This window comes from Ictidomys tridecemlineatus, chromosome 2 (genome assembly GCF_052094955.1).
Source record: "Ictidomys tridecemlineatus isolate mIctTri1 chromosome 2, mIctTri1.hap1, whole genome shotgun sequence".
Classification (NCBI taxonomy): Eukaryota; Metazoa; Chordata; class Mammalia; order Rodentia; family Sciuridae; genus Ictidomys; species Ictidomys tridecemlineatus.
In genome coordinates, this window is record NC_135478.1 from 164,894,739 (window position 1) to 164,912,643 (window position 17,905).

The following is a 17,905-nucleotide window of genomic DNA, read 5'->3' on the forward strand; positions in this document are numbered from 1 at the left end:
TGGTATTTAAAAATTTTTATTCTTACTTATTTATTTATTGGCACCAGGAACTGAATCCAGAGGCACTTAAACATTGAGCCATATCCCTAGTGAATTTTTTATTTTTTAGTCAGAGACAGTGTCTCACCAAGTTGCTAAGAGCCTCATAAGTTGCTGAGACTGGCACTGAATTCCCAAGCCTCCTGCCTCAGCTCCCCTAGTGGTTGACTTGCAAACATGAGCCTCTACTCTTGGCCTGTGGGTGATCTTCTAAGAAGGGCTTTAAATTCCAGTGTGGGGAGAGATGCTGAATCTAGCACAAACTCTTGGCCTTTCATTTCCTTGTGAACACAAGGGTGGTGGTACCTGCATCATGCACTTCTTCAGTGGAGTGGAGGGATTATAATTAAAAATTTTTAGCATCAGATGATCTCTTGGTGGGTGCAAAGGGATGAAAATAATCCTTATACCTCAGGGTCTGAGCTGTCTGTCTTATTAGAAAACCTGTGGCTGTTCTGGCTGTTCCAGGAACATGCCCTCTCCCCTTAGATTGTGACCTGTGCTTCAACTCCTGTATGACTGGGTGGCTCCTTTGGAAATTTACATTATTTGCATAGTATTACTATTGCTAAGCATTCTCCTTAGGTCCTGGATATTTTGCTGCTCAATTTAGATGCAGCCTGCTCTTTCTTGCAAAAGGTTCTTGCAAAGTTGCTTAGGGCCTCACTACGTTGCAGACACTAGCTTTGAATTTGCACTCCTCCAGCCTCAGCCTCCCAAGCTGCTGGGATTACTCCTGTGCACAATTGCACCTGGCTCTTTCCCTGCTACTGTATGTGACAGTTTGTCTTAAGATTTTTAATGTCAGTAAATAGAAACATAAATAACTTAAAAAACATTTGGGGAGCATTTTATTTCTTTTTTATTTTTTAGTTTTGATAGACATAGTACATTTATTTTATTTATTCACTTCTATGTGGCTGAGGATGGAACCCACTACCCCATATGTGCGACACAAGTGCTCCTCCACTGAGCCACAATTCCAGCCATGGAGCATTTTCAATATTCACGAAAGTTGAGAGATTGTGCTTTTGCTACATTGCCCCTCTTCAATAGTTCTCCATGCATGGCCAGCCAAACCATTGCATTAAATGTTGTATTGTGTATCTCTCAAAGCTAAGTCTTCATAAATACTCAAGACTATCAACAGTAATTCATTATTATTGTCACATTGGTGATGTCAGCATTTCCTTAGTTGTCTCAAACCATGAAAAGTTTGTTTGCAACATAATTTCCCAAATGTTGAGTGAATTTTGTTTGGATGCTGTTAGGTGCAGGACAGGCTGAACTATGTTGTCTTCAGGGCAGGCTGAAAAATGTTAGCTGCAGGATAACCCACGCACCCAAAACCCCCTCTGTCTGGTCCTTTATCACTTGTTTACATCTGAACACTCAATTCCATTCAAGGCTGAACACTTAACCCTTCTTGTGCCAAAAAGGCAGCTTGCAGACCCAGAGACCCCATTAGATTTGGGCTATAAAAACTCCTTCCTGCTGGGCCCCTCTCTCTTGCTCTTGCTCTCTTGATCTTGATCTCTCCCTCTCCCTCTCTCCTCTCCTCTCCTCTCCTCTCCTCTCCTCTCCTCTCCTCTCCTCTCCTCTCCTCTTCTCTTCTCTCTCTCTTTTGCTTTCCCCCTCTTTCTTATCTCTTTCCCCACTCTTTCTTTCTCTCTCTTTTTCTCCTCTTTTGCACTGCTGCAATAAAGATTTCTTGGTCACTTTGAGTGTTGTGGTCACTTTCCTTTCAGATGCACTCTAATTTATTCCACCCTATTGAGAGTGGTGGCGCCAGAAGTGTGCTGAAACTTATCTCTTAGCGGGAGGAGACTTTGACCATGAGGGTGAAATCCACACCCTAGGATATGGATGTGGCTATATAAAGGAGGTCCCAAAGTGATTCTCCCTTTTATGAGGAGCCTGCAGGAAGGTGTCTTAAGCAATTTGGAAGCAGTCTTCAATCTCCAACTTCTATCCCTGCAAAATGGTAAGAAATAAATGGTTGTTTGTAAGATAGAGATGCAATGGGGTTTTGTTTTAGAAGACTGAATGAGCCAATGCACTGATATTTCCTCATACTAGTCTGCCATTGTTTGTTTAAATTATTTTTGCTAATGAGGATTGAGCCTAGGACTACTTTATCGCTGAGCTACATCTCTAGCCCATTTTTTAAAAATATATTTTTAGTTGTCAATGAACCTTATTTTATTTGTTTATATGTGGTGCTGAAAATTGAACTCCTTGTCTCACACATGGTAGGCAAGCGCTCTACCACTGAGCCACCCCCCCACACACACTTTTTACTTTTTAAGACAATGTCTCCCTCAGTTGCTGAAGCTGGCCTCAAACTGGGATTTCTCCTTCCTCAGTCTGCAGAGTTGTTGGGATTAAAGGAGTGTACCTCTGTAACAGGCTGAACATTCATTCAGGAGTGTGTGCACATGCTTTCGTGCATGCATACAGGTGTGTGTGTGTGTTTGATACTGTAGATTCAAGCCAGCGGAGTTTCACCATTAAGCCACAGCTATGCATTTGTTGTTGTTGTTGTTGTTGTTTTACTAGGGATTGAATCCAGGGTGCTTAAGCACTGAGACACATCCCCAGCCCTTTTAAAATATTTTATTTAGAGACAGGGTCTCACTGAGTTGCTTAGTGACTTGCTAAGTTGCTGAGGCTGGCTTTGAACTCATAATCCTACTTCTTCCCCTCCTGAGCCACTGGGATTACAGGTGTGCACCACCTTGCCTGGTTCAACCATGACAATTTTTATTGCTTATTTTGGCAAAAGGTCTAAATTCCCAGGCTGCTTTCTAATTTTATTCCTCCTTAGTGCCTTAGCTCCCTCTCAGTCACTGAGAGGGGATTACCACTGTGCCTGGCTCTTACATTTTTTAATGAAGACTTTTACTTTAAAGCATTTATGATAATCAGTAGTAATCTTTTGTATAGTAAGCTGTATTGGTAATTGGTGCTGGTAGTAATGTTTTCACAGGAGTGTCACTATTGTACATATATTTTTCGTTTGCTTATTTGTTTGTTTTGGGGCCTATCCTGTTGTGTGTGAACTGCTTTATAGTTCTATTATTATTATTATTATTATTATTATTATTATTATTATTATTATTATTTTCTGGAACTAGAAATTGCACCCAGGGGTGATGTAACACTGAGTTTTATCCCTGGCCTTTTTAAATTTTTTGTTTAGAGGTAGACTAGCCTGGAACTTTTCATCATACTGCCTCACCTCCAGAGATGTTATTTCATATTTGTTGTTGTTGTTTGCTTTCTTTTTCTGGAAGAAGGTCTTCCTATGTTGTCCAGGCTAACCTTAAAGTTTGGGGCTCAGGTTGTCCTCCTTGATGCCTTCTGAGCATCCTGAACTACAGGCTGGTACTTTCTGGGTCCAGGTGTAGGCTTTTGTCTTTTGTTTTACTTATGATTTTCATCCAAATAGAGGTTTGACTCCAGTTGGGTGAAGTTTTTTTTTACCATTTCAGGAAAGTTTTGCAGTTTTATAACTGTAGAGCTTTCATGAGAGTTTATTCTTAGGCGTTATATATTTTTAACAATTGCTGTTTTCTGTGCTGAGGGCATAGAGTAAATGTTGAGTATGTGTGGAGGCCTGGGTTTAATGTCTAGGGTTCACATGCAGCGCCAAGCCGACGACCCTCCCGGCTCACCCCTCACCCCCTCCTCTATTCCTAATGAGTTTTTCCCCATTGTGTTCTAACTGGTTTTTTTTGTTTATAAAGATATTTGTTTTCTAGCATCCTTATGACTTAATTTAACGAATCATAATATCACATGCTCTATTTTTGGCAGAACTGGGGATTAAATTCTGAGCTGCTCTCATCTGCCAACTTTTTTTTTTTTTCTGGTGGGGATTTAGGGGTTGAACCCAGAGATTCTCTGCCACTGTGCTAAATCCCAAGCCCTTTTTACTTTTTATTTTAAGATGGTGTCTCCTTCATTTGCCATGGCTGGCTTCAAACTTTGGTTCCTCCTTCCTTATTTTGCAGAGTTGCTGGGATTAAAAAAGTGTACCTCTTTAACCAGCTGGACATTCATTGTGTTGTGTGTGTGTGTGTGTGTGTGTGTGTGTGTGTGTGTGTGTGTTTGATACTGGGGATTGAACCCAGGGGAGTTTTACCACTGAGCCACATCCTCAGCCAGTTTTTTATTTTTATTAAGAGACAGGGTCTCACTGAGTTGCTGAGGGCTTCTCTAAATTTCTTACGCTGATTTTGAATTTGTACTCCTCCTGCCTCAGCCTCAAGCTCTGCTGGGATTACACATGTGTGCCACTATGCCAGCCTGTTATGTTGTGAATTGTTGTGAATTGCTTTATGATTCTTTTTTTTTCCCCTGGTACTAGAGATTGGACCCAGGAGTGATCTACCACTGACTGAGTTTCATCCCTGGCCCTTTTTATTTTTTATTTAGAAGCAGGCTAGCCTGCAACTTTTCATCCTTATGCCTCACCTGCTGAGTAGAGTTATTTCACATTTGTTGTTGTTAGTTTTTGATTTTCATCCAAATAGAGGTTTGACGCCAGTTGGGTGAAGTTTTTCATCATTTAAAAGAAAGTATCAGGGCTGGGGATGTGGCTCAAGTGGTAGCATGCTCGCCTGGCATACGTGCAGCCCGGGTTCGATCCTCAGCACCACATACAAACAAAGATGTTGTGTCCGCTGAAAAACTAAAAAATAAATATTAAAAAATTCTCTCTCTCTCTCTCTCTTTAAAAAAAATAAAAGAAGGTATTAGGAAAGTTTGCAGTTTTATAACTGTAGAGCTTGCATTAGAGTTTATTCCTAGGTGTTATATATTTTTAACAATTACTGATTCCTATGCTGAAGGTTTAGGGTTAATGTTGAGCACATGTGGAGGCCCTGGGTTTAATGTCTAGCATTTACGTGCAGGGCAGCACCACCTACCTCCATGTCTATTCCTAATAAGTTTTTCCCCATTCTGTTCTAACTGGTTATTATTGTTTATAAAGATATTTATTTTCTAGTATTTTTATAACTGAAAGGATGTCTTTTAATATTTTTTTACATTATAGATGGACACAATACCTTTATTTTGTTTGGATATTTTTTTTATTTGGTGCTGAGGATCGAACCCAGTGCCCCAAGCATGCTAGGCAAGCACTCTACCACTGAGCTACAACCCCAGCCCACATAAACAATTTAATGAATGATAATATATGTTCTCTGTTTTTGGCGAGACTGGGGATTGAATTTAGAGCTGCACTCATGGGCCAACATCCTCCCCCCCCCCCCCCGTGGGGATTTAGGAGTTGAATCCAGATATTCTCTGTCACTGAAGTCTTTCTTGCTTTCTATTTTAAGACAGTGTCTCCCTGAGTTGCTGAGACTGAGTTGCTGAGACTGGTTTCAAAATTTGGTTCTTCCTTCCTCAGTTTGCAGAGTTGCTAGAAAGGTTTGTACCTCATTAACAAGTTGGACATTCATTCTTCTGTGTGTGTGTGTGTGTGTGTGTGTGTGTGTGTGTGTGTGTGTGTGAGAGAGAGAGAGAGAGAGAGAGAGAGAGAGAGAGAGAGAGAGAGAGAGAGAGAGACTGGGGATTGAATCCAGGGGAGTTTTACCACTGAGTTACAACCTTTGAGTTTTTTGTTTTGTTTTGTACCAGGGATCGAATCATGGGGTGCTTAAGCTCTGAAGCATATCTCCAGCCCTTTTTAAATATTTTTTTTACAGATGGTCTCATTGATTTGCTTACTGACTCATTAAATTGGTGAAATTGGCTTTGAACTGTCAATCCTCCAGCCTCAGCTTCTGGAGCCACTGAGAATATAGATTTCCACTACCTCGCTTGGCTTGGCCATGGCAGATTTTATTGCTTATTTTGGCACAAGGCCTAATTGCCCAGGCTGTTCACTAATTTTCTTTCTTTCCTCCTTTTTTTCCCCAGTGACTGAGAGGGAATTACATATGGTTACCACTTGCCTGGCTTTCATATTTTTTTTTAATATTTTTTTTTATTTGTCAATGGACCTTTATTTTATTTATTTATTTATATGTGGTGCTGACAATCCAACCCAGTGCCTCACACCTGCCAGGCAAGCTCATTACCATTAAGCCACAACCCTAGCCTTATCATGTTTTTCAATTAAGACTTTTCAAGTGTTTATGATAATCAGGGGTAATCTTTTGTATAATAAGATGTAATGGTGATCATTGCTAGTAGTAATGTTTTCACAGGAGTGTTGCTACTGTATCTATATCTTTGTTTGTTTGCTTTTGATACTGGGGATTGAACCCAGAGGCACCTAACCACTGTATCACATCCCAGCCACGTTTTTAAATTTTATTTAGAGACAGGGCCTTGGTGAGTTGCTTAGGGCCTTGTTAATTTGCTGAGGCTGGGTTTGAACTTGCATTCCTCCTGCCTCAGCTTTCCATATTGCTGGGATTACAAGGTGCTGTGGGCTCTCTATATGATTTTATAGCCTGCTATAGAACTTTGGTCTTTGCCTCTGTTTTAAGGTTTAGTAATTAATTGAAGCTTTTATTTAAGCAAGGTATTAAAGCATTCAATAGAGACAATGGCAGTAGGATTATAAAGAATGTGGAAATTTCATCATTAGCCCATGAGTATGTAAATTTTTCCTGTGAGATGAGTGCCTTCACAACACTCAGTTGTTTGGGTTTTCATAAAAGGCAGTGTGTATTCTTGATGTCTTAAACCAAAAAAAGACTTCTAAAGTGCATACATAAGCCTTGTTCTGAGATGTAGACAGGTTCTAGTTGAACCATCTGTATGATCTGAAATTGTCCATCTTTAATTTACTAGGTGTAATGGAGATCTCCATACCTTAATTTGCTGGCCTGAGGATATATGGTGCCCTACCATGGAACTATAGCCCCAGTTCTTTTAAATTTAATTTTGAGACAGGATCTCACTAAGTTTCCTACCTGGACTCAAACTTGCCTCCCCCTGCCTCAGACTCCCAAATCACTGGGATTCCATGCACATACCACCATACTTGGCTTCCAACCTATTGTTTTATGTATACTATTCATTTAAAACTTGATAGTTTTACTGGGTGTGGTGGTGCATGCCAATAATCTCAGCAGCTCAGGAGGGGGAAGCAGGAGGATCAAGACTTCAAATCTAGCCTCTGCAACTTAGCAAGGTCCTAAACAACTCAGTGAAACCCCATCTCTAAATAAAACACAAAGTAGGGCTGGGGATGTGGGTCAGTTATTGAGTTACTCTGGGTTTAATTCCTGGTACATAAATAAATAGGTAAATAAAATTTCTAGTTTGTTATGATAGGGAATAGTTTCCAAATTTCAAAATGATAAGAATAAAAATAATAATTTATTCACTTACCTTTACATACTTATTGGTCAAAAAAATCCAATTATACCATCATCCTAAGATACTGAGTAGTGCATATATCATGATTTATAGTGAGAACAGGTTTATGGTACTCAAATAAATTTGAAAGATGTGTTTGTGAGCAAGGAACAGAATTCTTATAGTTTGTGCCACTTTCAGAAATTCTTCCCAGTTCATCAAAGGTGAAAATACAGTGGAATATTGAGAGTGAAGAAGAATGCTATGCAATTTCCCTTCTCTATATTTTCATTAAAATTAAAACTAAATTTGAACTTTGTTCAACCATTCACCTCTATGCATTGTGAAATCCTGCTGGCTGCCAATTGTTGTATATGACAGAAACAAGGAGATAATTTACTGAATCAGAGTTTATCGAAATACAATGAGAATTGTTGTGTAGGTTTACAATGCTCAGAGGGGAGAGAATAATGTGAAAAAACCTCATAGAATACACCATGTAGATGAAGTACTTTAACCACATAGTAGGGTTTCCAAAAATCTTAAAGCCCGTTTGTTCAATTAATATGGAAACAGGCCTTGTGAAAAGTAAAGTCTCATTGAAGCTGAGGTTTTCCTGTACAGGAGCAGTTCTTGAAGAAGTCAGCTTGACCACCTCGGTGGGCAGTCACAATAACAGGTAAGGTCTCTTATTGATAGTTGGTAGCAGGTGGTATTGGTGGGTGAGGCTTCTGAGATTAATTTGCAGCTGATGAGGCTTTGCCTTGTCACTCCTTGGTTCTAGGCTTTCAGAGAAGTGTCATAGGCTTTCACATGAAAGTGTGGCTTTACCTTAACCTAAACTCTCAAGATGTCTGTCAAACTCTTGAGTTAGGATCTTTTCTGAAGCTCAGTAGTTTAGGTCAATAGCTGACACATGGCGAGTCTGATGGGACATATGAGGTCTGGCAACACATCATGCTCTAGCGAGGAGGGAACATACTCCCAAAACATCAAACTTTAGAAGTATTTAGAATCATTTCATAGTTACATAACACACGGCCCAGCACCAAAATCAAGGCACCCTCTGCTCTGGTTCCAGGCTCAACCCATAGACAGGTGGACTCAAGGTGCTATTATTCCAAGCCTTTGCACATTCTGGAGTCTGAAAAGGCTACCCAGGAGCTATAAGGAAAAAGTGGGTAGAGAGAATGAGTTCTTAGATGAAGAACCTGACTGGCCTGGTGGACCATGCCTGTAATTCTAGTGACTTGGAAGTCTTAAGCAGCAGGTTTGCAAGTTGGAAGCAAGCCTCAGCAACTTACAAGATGCTGTTTCAAAATAAAAATGGCCACGGGTGTTACTCCATGACAGAGTGACCCTGGGTTCCATCCCCAGCACTGCCCTTACAACCCCCCTCCACCCCCCAAAATCCTGGTTGCTCTTGCCAACAGGGCTGTGGGATCCAGAAATAGACAAAGCATTCATACCGGGTTCCTACTGATCACAGCTACTCTTTACAAGGTTGGCCTTCTTCTCCACACTTCTTCAAAAATCTTTTCCAACAACTTTATCTCACCCCCAAAGTTTGTGATATCGATTAAAATTACATTCATTGTGACATCTTGTTTTCAAAATTAATGGTTTTTTTGACCCATGCAGGGCATGTGTAAACTCCAGTCACCACACGTGCCCTTTATTGAAGTTTGACTCTGCATATTTTTTATGTTGCTTGTTCCTGAGGACTTGAACTTTTTAATTTTTTATGTATATTGTAAAAGGGACTTTTTAAAAAATGAAGTTATTGCTGATTCAGTGATTTTTCCAATGATTTTCATGAGAATGAGGAATGAGGAATTTTCATTTTCTTTCTTTCTTTCTTTTTTTTTTACTACTTTGTGTAATTGATGCAGGTATCATCAGGTAATAGAAATGTTCTTCAGTACTCTGTCTGGTCCCTGAGTGCTTTTGACCTTTAGCTTGTAGCCATGAGGCTGGTTATAGAATTCAGTTGTTCATGTGTTAAACTCTTATATAGGTCAAGTGGGTGTTGGCCTTATAAAATATGTTCCTGAGGCTGTGAGGTTAGATTCAGGTTCCTAATGTTTACTTTTGTGGTCTTGTCTCTAGCTGGAAATGGCCTATTTATTTATTTATTTATTGTACTGAGGATTTGAACCCAGTGATATTTAACTAGTGACTCACCTACCCAACACTTTTTAATATTTTATTTAAAGACGGGTGTCTCATTAAATTGTATAGGACCTCTATAAGTTGCTGAGACTGGCATTGAACTCATAATCCTCCTGCTTTAGCTTCCTGAGCTGCTAGAATTGCAGGGAGGATCCCCCATTCCCAGCCTGGGACATTATTTTCAGGTTTTTGTGTCACTGTTAGACTTTATAAAACCTCTGCCATTGTTGTTGTTGCTGTTTGACAGGTCCACGCAACCATATCATGGCATTTTTCTCTGTACTTGAACTTTATTTCATTTAGGCAATGACTACCTGTGAGTCAAATTTTGCCTGCCACATGTTTTTCTAAGTAAAATTTTACTGGAACAGTCATGACTGCTTTCTTGGCATAGGAGCACATCCAGACTGGATGACCCACAAGGCATAATTATTTACTGGTTGGCCCTCCAAGGAGGCATTTTCTAGTCTGTGCATTCCTGTATCCTTCACCTCCTCTAGACAAGGCTTGTGGCCTGTGTTAGTCAGGTTTTTGTTACTAACAACAAAGTACATGACAAGAACAACTTAAAGGACTAAAATTTTATTTTGGCTCATAGTTTTAGAGGTTCAGTCCATGGTGGACTTACTTCATTGCTCTGGGCCCCAAATGAGGCAGAATGTCATGGTGGAAGGGCATGATGGAGGAGTGCTGCCCCATTGTTGTTGGCTAGAAGACAGAAAGGGGAAGGGGAAGAGGCCACAGGGAATATGGATCCATTCAGGACAGGTACCCAGTGACCCACTTTCTTCAATCATACCCCATCTGCTTATGATTTACACCCAATTACTCTACTCAAAATAAGGCGAACTGATTTAGGTCACAGCTCTAAGTATAATCATTTCATCTTTGAATAATTCTGCATTAACAGTTTTTCAGGACACTTCATGTCCAAATCATAACATGATCCTTTTCAATCTAGACTGTAGGGCCATTGCTTCAGTAGTTTCCTTATCAGGCAAAATGCTGCCCTTAACAGGGTATACTCTCTAGTTGGGGAGAGATTGACAATAGGAAATAAATTAGCAGATGGTGCAGTAAGTTGCAAAGTGGTTGAGCAGAGGGTTGAGAGGAAGCCGTGGGAGAGTGCAGTGGACACTGAGGTTCTTCCCAGGCCTGGCATCCATGAGCTCTTCCATTTGTCCTTCAACTTTGACCCTTCAAGTGGAACTGGACTGTTTTCACACCTCCCTCCTTCATCTCCCCAGCTATAGCCAGTACACTTTTTGGTCTCTAGAAACTGTGAGTACTCAGGGAAAGAACCTACTGGACAAGGTCCTAGGGTGAGTGCAGCTGAAAATGCACACAAGGCTGTGTGGTTGGGGGTGTGGAGTTTCTGGAAGAGGGAATTGGAAGGGAAGTGGTATTAGGTGGCCTGGCCCATGCAACAAGGTGGACCCTCTTTCTGTGTCAGACCCCTTGGTGGGTCTCTTGATAGTCTGCCTTGCTTTGGAGTTTATACTTGACCTGTGGGCATTGACCACATGATATTGACATGGGAGTTATAAGAATTTTGATAACTTGTGTGATCAAATAATGGACCCATATTAGGACTATAATGGAAATTCAGTAGAAGTTATTTGTAATGTCTGGCACATGATTAAGTACCAGCAACATTTGCCAAATGAAGTAAAATAGTTCTATTCCATATAGTTATCAGTGCTCAAGAACTTTGGTTTTTATGCTTAACTGTTAGTAATAATTGAGTTTTACCTTCTATAAGGTGGAAGGGAATGAACAACTATAATTTCCATTTATTATTAGCTCAAATTGTTGAATATAGGTTTTTTAAGTAAAATGAATATAAGATGTACTTAATGAATACATTTGTTATTGTTTCATGTTATGTTTTTAGCCACTTGATGAATGTTTCCTTTACTGGGAGGCACATTTATATTTTCAGTATAAAGATTTTATAGAAAAATAAGCCAAGTCCCTTTAAGATAACTTAAAACTAATAATAATTTCAGTTATGTATTTAAAAATTAAAATACTTTTGTATTGGTACTTGTCATCAAGTTTCTATAGGTTAAAGCCTCTAGGATATTAATTGTGAGGAACAGAGACTCAGGCAAATGGTATATTTCTGGTGGTATAACTAATAATTTTATTAAGTCATATTTGTGGTTATATAATTGAGGTTTTATATATTTGCTAAATATTTTTTAAGAATAACTTCAGGGCTTGGCTCAGTGGCAGAGCGCTTGCCTATCATGTGTGAGGCACTGGGTTCGATTCTCAGTACCACGTATCAATAAATAAAATAAAGGTCCATTGACAACTAAAAAATAAAAATAAATAAAAAATAATAACCTCAAATAAAAAAATACAAAGGTGCTTGTGGTGAGCCGTTCTTGCGGACTGTGGTCGCCATTACATGATGGCGCTGGCTCCGTTGTGGTCTGTGAAGGACAACTCCATATCAAAGAGAGTTGGCGTGTTCCCAGCTCCTTATCAGAGAAAGTTGGCGTGTCATTTTCTAGCACCCTGTGAGAAGGGTACACGTGGCAGCTTTGCATTGGGGTTCGCGGTGCTTTATTAAGGCTGGGAGGGGCATCCGAGGTAGTAGTAGTAGAAGAATTATTAGAAGAATATCAAGGGCCTGAATAAACTGCTGAAAGAAGATTCCTGAGTCGCGTCTTCCTTGCGGGCAAGGGGGGTCGTGACAAGTGGTGCCGAGACCCGGGAGAAAAGAAACAAAGAAACACCCAGGAACCAGAACTTTCAGCAGTCAGGGAGGTGCACCGGTAAGTCCCAGGTAACGTGGGATCCGCTGTTAAAAAGCGGGAAGCTCCTCTGTAAAGAGAGGGCGCTACATCTTATAGCAATTGCACTCTGAATTTTCCTTTTGTTTTCTGTGTATGTTCGTTTTGTTTTGTGTACTTTCACTTTCGATTTCTGTGTTTTCTTGTGTTGCGTCATGGGTGCCGTGACTTCAAGTCCACTCCTTCTAGCCCTCGATGGCCTTTTACATTCCAAGGGACTGGAGGTGAAACGCAGTACCTTAGAGAGATTTTTACAGAGGGTAGATACAGCTGCACCGTGGTTTGCATTTTCAGGCAGCCTCACTACACCCAGCTGGGATAAATTAGACAAAGACCTTGACTTTGCTCGTGAGCAGGGCATGCTAGAGGGCGGGGTGATACCCCTCTGAAAGATGGTCCGTAGTTGTCTTACGGATGGCAGATGCCAAAAAACGCTTGTTAAAGGGCAGGAGGTTTTAAAACAATTACATAAAAAAAAAATCAGAAACAACAGAGAGCGAAGTGTCTCAGGAAGAGGGGAGTGTGCGGGGCGTGGAGAACGGGAGGAGACTGTATCCAGATCTCAGTGTGCTGCGCACGCCCCCATGCGAAAGTGGGTCAGAGGTAGAAGATAATGAAGAGGAGGAGCTGGAGACGCTGTCTCGGCAGCTAGGGAGTTTAGGTACAGAAAACAGAGATAAGCAAGGGCTCAGGAACGGGCGGCCTCCCGATCTGCCTCTGGCCTCATAAAAGTAGAAGAAGCTATACAACATACTACTCTATGCAGGCTCCAGAGTGATAAACCTTTCCAGTTATGTGTGCTTGCCACTATGCGGCAGCCTACTGGAGTACTGTGGCAAGATGGGCCTTTACTATGGATCCACCCACATGTATCCCCAGGAAAATCTTTAGAATATTATCCTGATGCTGTTGCAGCATTAGCACTTAGACGGATTCAACAGAGCATTCAATTTTTTGGACAAGCACCTTTTTCTCTTATCATACCCTATTCTAAAGCTCAAATTAATGTTTTGTGTGCTACTCTAGACAACTGGGCTATTCTATGTTGCTCGTTTCAGGGGGATATCGATAATCATTACCCTTCTCATCCATTACTCCATTTTGTTAAAGAGCATCCCATCATTTTCCCTAAAGTAACTTCACCCACTCCGATTCCGGGGGCTGTTAATATTTTTACTGATGGCTCTAAGTCTGGAATGAAAGCTTATGTGATTAATGACTCTCCCCCTGTCCAACATCAATTTACTCCTGGAAATCCACAATGGGTAGAACTACAAATTGTCATTAAAGTTTTTAAACAGTGTTCTTTTCCTTTCAATCTCATTTCGAACTCCATCTATGTGGTGCAGGCGCTCAAAATTCTGGAGGCTGTAGGAGCTATTAGTGACACCCATACTGTGTCTGCTTACTTTAATCAGCTTCAACAGCTTATCCGTAGCCGTACTGCCCCTTTCTATCCAATGCACATTCGGGCTCACACCTCTCTTCCTGGCCCGTTATCACAGGGTAATGCCTGTGCTGACTCAGCAACTAGAAGCCAGTTGGTATGCTTGGCCTCCTCCTTAGAAAAAGCTAAATTGTTTCATCACAACTTTCATGTCAATGCTATGACACTGCGCAGACGTTTTTCCATCTCAAAAGCGGATGCTCGTCAGATAGTATTATAATGTCCCCATTGTGTCACATTTCTTCATCCTCCTACTTATGGTGTAAACCCACGAGGATTAAAGCCATTGGTCGTCTGACAAATAGACGTAACTCACGTGCCTGACTTTGGTAACCTCAAATATGTACATGTTTCTATTGACACATTCTCTGGAATTATTCATGCTTCTGCTTTATCGAGAAAAAAGACACATAATGTTATTACTCATTGCTTAGAGACATGGACAACATGGGGTGCACCTGCATCCCTTAAAACTGATAATGGACCTGCTTATACGGGCAGACAGTTTACATCTTTTTGTTCTACTATAAAAATACAACTTGCTCATGGGTTGCCTTACAATCCTCAAGGACAAGACATTGTTAAACGTGCCCACCGCACCTTAAAAAAAACCTTAGAAAAACAAAAAGGGGGAATAGGAGTTGACCACACTCCTAAAGAACGCCTGTCCTTAGCTCTTTTTACCATTAATTTTTTGAATTTGGATATTCATGGCCGCTCTGCGGCCGATAGACATGTGTCCCCTCAGCCCTCTGTGACTGGCTATGTTAAGTGGAAGGATGTTCTTACGGGCCAATGGAACGGCCCTGACCCCGTGCTGACATGGGCACGAGGATCTGTATGTGTTTTTCCCCAGGATCGCACGGAGCCACTGTGGATCCCTGAACGCCTGACAAGAAGAGTCTCGAGATCTACTAACCAGCAGCAGGAGGTGCCACAACAGTCCCATGATGAGGAGCTTCATTCTGATGAGTGCTCTGGCTCTGATGCTGGTGCCAACAGTACAGATGACACCAATGCAGTGGTGGGCAGTGGCACGGGCATGGCCAATGCCAATGCCAGTTCATAGTAATTCTAGTGTCCTCCCCACTCTTTTTTCTACCTCATGTGAGATGTCTGCTCCTTGTACCTCTCCTAGAGGGGACATGGAAAATATTTTTTAATCAGTCTCAAGTTAATCTCACAGGAGTTTTTTGTTTCAGCCTTGGGAACACTAATTGTATTAGCCTTAAGACCAAAAATTTGACTAACTGGGAGGACCCATTGTGGTCCAGTCGAGTCTCAGGGAGTATTCTCAGTGCTGTATTGAGCCAAGTAGTTTCAGGGAAGCAATCAGGCTCAGGGACCCCCGCAACTAGCTCTGTTTTAAACATAACTACTTTAGCTATTATCTCCGAGGTACTAATCCCAATGCCTCCTTCTTCTAATAGTACTTGCTATGCCACTCATTTCAAGGCCTCTCCTTACTGTACCCCTAATTTTGGTTTTCCCCCGACATTTACGCCTTGTCAGGATCATTCTTGGGAGAAACATCAAGTTGCTAAAGGTTTCTCCTTTTCCCCCCCTCTTAAGAGATATGTTTACAACTTTAACAACAATGCCAACTCCTCTACAGAAACAGGTTGGTCCTGGTTTCAATGGCTCATTTCCAATGAGAAGGGGGCTTCAGCCGATATTTCCGCATTGGCTCAATTACTAGGAGCCAAAAGTTGGCTGGCTAATGTTTCTGACACTACTAAGGAGAGTGAACGAGGTAATAGGCTTACATCTGTTTCGTTCAACTCTCTGTTACATTATGCCACATTGCCTCCTGCAATGTTCTGTATCCAATCCCCGTTCCTGTTCCTTTTAGCTAATCACACCTCATCGGGGATACTGGATTGTTCTATTATTACCTGTTTCTTATCTGAGTGTTGGAATGGTTCTTGGACTGTAGCAGTAATTATGAAAATTCCAACTTTTGTCCCAATCCCAGTCACTGCGGATCCAGATAAATTTCCTATTGTAGAACTACTTAGAGTCCGCAGAGATTTTGGAATCACGGCAGCTATAGTGACAGCCGTGGCGGCATCTGCTGCTGCAGCAGTTACGGCCGGAGTAGCCATGGCCAGTCAAGTACAAACTGCTGCCACTATTAATCAAGTTGTTCAACAAACGTCCACTATACTTGAATCACAAAATGCGATTAATCAACATATTTTGTCAGGGATTTTAGCTACCAACCAAAAAATAGATTTTCTTCAAGCTCAGGTAGAAGAATTGGCTGACCTCGTACTTTTAGGCTGCATTGACCAACGTGCACATTTATGTATAACCTCTGTCAGATTTAATGATTCCAAAAATGCTTCCCACATCATTGGTGGATATCTGGCCGGAAATTGGTCCATGGAAGCGGAAGACATGATCCAGTCTCAACTAACCCAGATAGCTGTCTTAAATAGTACCCGTGTCGATCCCGTGACTCTGGGTCAATTCACCAATTGGATATCTTCTGCTTTTTCCTTTTTTAAAGAGTGGGTGGGAGTAGGCATTTTTGGTGCACTGTGTTGTTTTGGTATGTTCCTCTGTTTGTGGTTTCTCTGTCGCCTTAAAGCTCGTAGTGCTCAAGATAAGGCTATGATCATACAAGCTCTTGCTGCTTTAGAAACTGGCAACTCGCCACAGGTCTGGCTTGCGCATCTTAAACACTAAACTTTTGACATGGTCATTGCACCCCAAGTTATTATAACATTGCACTGAGATTGACATGTCTTTCCTCGTTATTCTCTTAGTGTCAAAAAGCCCTTGCACTCTGCTGGTCTTGCTACCATTGCACGCAGATGGGTTTCTACACTAGTGCCTTTGACATGGTCGTTGCACCCCAAGTTATTATAACATTGCACTGGGTATGACATGTCCTTCTTTTGTCTTTCTCTTAGTGCTGGAAAGCCCTTACACTCTGCGGGTCTTGTTGCCATTGCACGCAGAAGGGTTTCCACACTGGTCTTTATCTATCACTTTAAAGTCCGTGCCTTTCTTTCAGGGTGCTGCCAACTTGTTTGTAGTTGTACTTCTGCATGGCCACAGTTCAACCTCAGCTATTCCCTCTTACTCACCATCGTCACGATACAGGATGCGAGGCAAGGCACTGCACTTGAGTGATCCATTGAGAAGAGGGACCTCAAGGGGAGCATGTCCTATTGCATGCGGGTTTGACATGTCTCCGCCCCGCCCCACGAAAAAAGGCGTCGGCTGATATGGTGTCAGATCTGGGGAAGGCGCCCCCTGGGGCTGGCCCATACTATGCAGCCACTTTTACACAGTGGGATAGGACCTCTACTCTCGCCTGTATTGTCTTAGTGAAACAAAAAGGGGGAGCTGTGGTGAGCCGTTCCTGCGGACTGTGGTCGCCATTACATGATGGCGCTGGCTCCGTTGTGGTCTGTGAAGGACAACTCCATATCAAAGAGAGTTGGTGTGTTCCCAGCTCCTTATCAGAGAAAGTTGACGTGTCATTTTCTAGCACCCTGTGAGAAGGGTACACGTGGCAGCTTTGCATTGGGGTTCGCGGTGCTTTATTAAGGCTGGGAGGGGCATCCGAGGTAATAGTAGTAGAAGAATTATTAGAAGAATATCAAGGGCCTAAATAAACTGCTGAAAGAAGATTCCTGAGTCGCGTCTTCCTTGCGGGCAAGGGGGGTCGTGACAGGTGCTATGTTAGCTTTTCATGGCTGTGATCAAAATACCTGAACAAGAGCAACTTGGAGAAAACAGAATTTATTTTGCTTCATGGTTTCAGAGGACTCAGTCCATGGTCAATTAGCACCATTGATCTGGGCTCAAATGAGGCAGAATATCATGGCAGAAGGGTATGGTCAGGGAAAGCTGCTCAGCTCTTGGCAGCAGGGAAGCAGGGTAGAGGAGGAAGGGGCCAAGGACAAATAACTCCTCAAGGGCAAACCCATAATGACTTACTTCCTCCATTAGTGCCCCATATACCTCTACTCTTTACCACCTCCCTGTGGTCCATTCAAATTATTAAGCCATCTATTAGATTAACCCACTGATAAAGCCAGAACCTTTGTGAACATTCACCTCTGAACATGGTGGCATTGCCTTAATCATCTGCTTTCCAGAT

At 41.7% G+C, this 17,905-nt stretch overlaps 1 long non-coding RNA gene across 1 annotated transcript; it reads left to right on the plus strand.

Annotated features, from left to right (window-relative positions):
- The first annotated feature begins 1,789 nt into the window (after nucleotides 1–1,789).
- Nucleotides 1,790–17,432, plus strand: LOC144375391 (uncharacterized). Its single transcript, XR_013435128.1, has 3 exons — nucleotides 1,790–2,023; nucleotides 5,391–5,481; nucleotides 7,990–17,432. It is a non-coding gene; the product is annotated as an uncharacterized LOC144375391 (long non-coding RNA).
- The last annotated feature ends 473 nt before the right edge of the window (nucleotides 17,433–17,905 follow it).